Genomic DNA, 4,109 nt, shown 5'->3' on the forward strand with positions numbered 1-4,109 from the left:
TCAAGAAGAAGCCCGCCGCTGCCGCTGCCACACAGGCTTTTCCTGGCGGCGCACCACGACAGCGGTGAGGGGAGAAGACGATGGAGGAGGCGGTTATTTGTGGTGGCTAGGTTCATCAGCATGTGGAGCGACGCGAGCCCTGATGTGTGCTTCTTAATGGCATATGTGCAAAAAATAATAATAGAGCAAGTGTATGACCACCGACCCATTGTTCCTTTATTTGAGGTGTATTTGTTTTTTTAAAAGTCAAACGAATGTATGTTTGACCATGTTTTAGAAAAATATATCAATATCCACAACACGAAAATTATATCAGTATGTAATAGAAATAAATTGTCATTTTCCTAAATGATTACAATTAAGTTTCCCTGCATTTCGTTTGGAGAAAGTTATTTTAGCCCTTGGCGCTCCTATTTTTCTTTTGCCGCCAGAAAATATCTCCTCGTGTATATTCTCTCTCACCCACGCCGCCATCTCCCCACTTATCTCCTTCAACCTCCAAATCCATCTAATGGGATCCCTCCCTGGCCGGTGATGTGCATCGCCTCCACACAGGAGAGGCGATTCGTTTGGTGGCGTACTGAGGGAGACTCGGTGCGCGGCGAGCGATTGGATGCGGCGGAGGTTGGGGGACAGAGACCGGCCGGCGGTTGCCCCGGGGGCGGCGGCGGCGGCGATTGGGCGGCAGATCGGAGGAAGCATCTGCTGCGACGTACAACTTCGTCTTCAACCTATAGGTGGAATATGCAGAGCAAGCACGGAAGTACATCTGTGCCGCCTAGGGTAGCCACCCCAGATTCGTCGTTCCCCTGCCCATTGTGATCTGATCCGCTCAAGCTATGGTACGGAACATCTTCAAATTCTTCTAGTATCTCATACTTATGTAGTAAATTGATTTCCTGCTTAACCGCTGTAAATTTTAGTTGTTCAACTTTGCAAACTGAAGGTGCTCTGGTCCGTGGTAGCCTGGTAGGAGTCACATCAATAGAAAAATCTTCTGAACATTGGGCGTACATAAAGTTTGCATGTTCGCTCGGTTTGATTGCTTCTCGATTGGGTTACTTGTTGTTTACAGATCGTGGGGAGAGATGAAAACTACCAGCCTGGACGGCGCTCGTCGTGTCATGCGTGGCAATGAAGGCTTTGCGGGGCGGCAGTGTTGGCGCCAGCGTCGGCGACCACCTTTGGCTCCGCTCCTTGTCACCGTTTTGCCATCCGTCCTCGCGCGTGGCCCTCGCGGCAAAACTCTAGACATCAGGTGGGGATTGGTGACCATCGGCGTTGGTGCCTTGGAGCTACCAGTGCACGATTTTACCTCTGACGTTTCATGCCCGGGTGCTATTTATTGGACTCGCTCCACTTGATCTCAAGTGATGCGATCATACAGGTCTGTCTAGCTGCCTCCCTTGTCTGTTTGTAGTTGCTGCTTTCTGGCAAGTAGTACAAATTGGTTTAGCCACAGCCCACAGCTGCACCTGTGCCCCTGCATTCAAACAAATGAAATTAAGGTTCGAAGTTAGTAGAAAACTGATAACATGTTCAGAATTTTCACATCACACAACCAAGTAAAATCCGATAGACAGGGGACACGAAAATGGCGCATCCATGTTTTGATTGCATCCGTGTATTCAACAATCACATGCATGTTATGTTTCACCTGGAAAATAAAAAAATAAAAGATCACAGAACATATTTTACTTGAAGTTTCTTCCTTACCTTAGTGAATTAGAGAATAGAACAATAATGTATCCTTTGTTATGAGCATGATTGCATGAATAGTACATCTAGTTCAGCAAAAAAAAGGATCGGGAGAAAATATTTGATAGTTGGAAACCAACTATACCAGTTATAATATTCAAATATGCTAATATTTCCTTAATGAAATGCTCACTATATACATTCAGAAGTATAACAGAGTTACATAGGTGTTACTCTGCTGATTTGGCTCTGCTTCTCCTGTTTGCAAAGAGGATTTTCTTATTTCTGCTATCTGGCAGTTCTTATCTAATAATGGCTATCATTTGCCATTTATAATATTATCTCGTAGTTTAATTCTCCCTATAGCGCAGGATTTGATTTCATTCACCATCCATTATTTAGCTACTTCAACGTCCTACTAGCCTTGCAATCTCTAAGGAGAAACATAAATGTCGAATGATGTTGCCATTCCTGACACTGAAAAATGGTCATGTTTTTCATGCCCAACAGGTGTTACCTTTGATAAAGCATGCAGATCATTTACTATCTCTTTGTCCATTTCAGGGGAGAGCATTTCAAAGGAATCATGGACTGGAGGTGTAAGGTTACATGACAAGCTATTTTGCTCACGCATTTTGATGAAAAAAATTCATGAAGTCCACTTCCCTGTTTATTTGGCTCATGATTAATGCTTTTTTTTAACTTCCAAATGTGGCTAGCAATTGATATTCTATGATTAAACATGTCATAATCCATAGATTTATGGTCACTGATACATTTGATAATTTACACATAAATGAACTTAAATTGTTCCGGGCCTGGCATGTTTAGCATTTATTTACGTTATAGTACAATGAATATATGATGGAAACAACGTCGCAAGATCACTCAGCACTATTGGCCGGCACAGCAAAACATGGATACGCTTCTAGTTTACATGACGAGTACTTTATTTGTTTGCATCATGCATGCATGTTTAGCTTTCAAAATAAATTATTATGTTGTAACAAAACCTTAATCTAATCAGACCGAAATTATGTGTAGAATAAGGCTACTTAGTGCATTCGTAATACATGATATCGGAACTCCTGGAAATTATCATTCTTGAGCTGATTATGTGTCTCCATTCACACCTCTTCCTATTTAATTGCAGAATGCTCATACTAAAAATAGCAATGCAGCCAAGTTAGGTGGTCTTCACCAAGTCACTAAGCAGTTACATATATGCTAGGTATCCAAACGGTTGTATAATTGTAGTTGGTCTAATTCTCTATGAAATTGTCCTTCTTTGCGTAAAGTGAAATCTTCCCAGTTTTATGAATAACAAATGTTTCATTTCTTGCAAAAATGGGATAAAACTGAAGTCCTGTTCTTTTCAATCAATTTGAGAAGCAAAAACAAACTGGTGAGCAATGCAATTTGAGGGGGTAAAGATAGAACATATGTGGTTGAAGGAGACATGCTTGGAGAGCAGTATGGTGCAGTCTCTGTCTGTGGCTCTACAAATCTAGGTGATGTGAACTGGTTAGACCATATGAAAAATTCCAATCAGTAAGAGATGTTGGTTATGTTTTTGCTTGGCCTTGCTCACATGTAAGTATGTTTCCATACAAGCATCGAGTGTGCTCCAATATCCACATTTAAGATACTTTAGTTATCAAAATCTTTGTGGCTTTTAGGTACAAAAACTAAGCCAACCATTCAAACAAAGCATTTGTATGATACACTTCTTATAATTTATCAAAGAACATCTTATCTTGCACTTGCCTAAAACATTGTTCATTTTCATTTTCAGGGCGGTTGAGGATTTGAAAAGAGAGTGCATTAAGGGAGCCAGGAGTAATTGGGTAGTTGAGGATTTGAAAAGGGAGTGCACCAAAGGAGCCAGGATCAGTTGATGAACCAGTCTGTGAATGAGCAAGTATTGTGGCTTATGTTATATTTTAGCTTAATTGAGAACCATAGTTCTAGACTATAGGATATTTTCCTATTTATTTGCATGTTCTTTATGAATATCTGTTAATATTCAGTTGTGAACTTCGGTGTAAGTATCTGTTCCGGCTGATTATTCCACTCAGCTTTCCTTTTTTTAGGGGAACTCAGCTTGTCAATTTTGATAACGTGAAGTTTGCAAATGCAATCTATGACGTGGAATCGTGCCTTCATATGATGATATTATTTGATTAATCTGCATGTGCGGCCATGTCATGATAAAATGATCATTTGAAATGAGGAAATACAAATTCAAAATAGATCAAACCATATTTAAAGTAAAATATTCCATTTGTATCGAGTCGCTTATGTATATTTAAAGATAAATATAACGTCTCTACACAACATGTATAAGTATCGGGCCCATGATGAACGTATTTACAGAAGCGCCTCAATGGTATCGAGACGCAAATGAAACG

Source organism: Triticum urartu, chromosome 3 (genome assembly GCF_003073215.2).
Source record: "Triticum urartu cultivar G1812 chromosome 3, Tu2.1, whole genome shotgun sequence".
In the NCBI taxonomy this organism is placed as follows: Eukaryota; Viridiplantae; Streptophyta; class Magnoliopsida; order Poales; family Poaceae; genus Triticum; species Triticum urartu.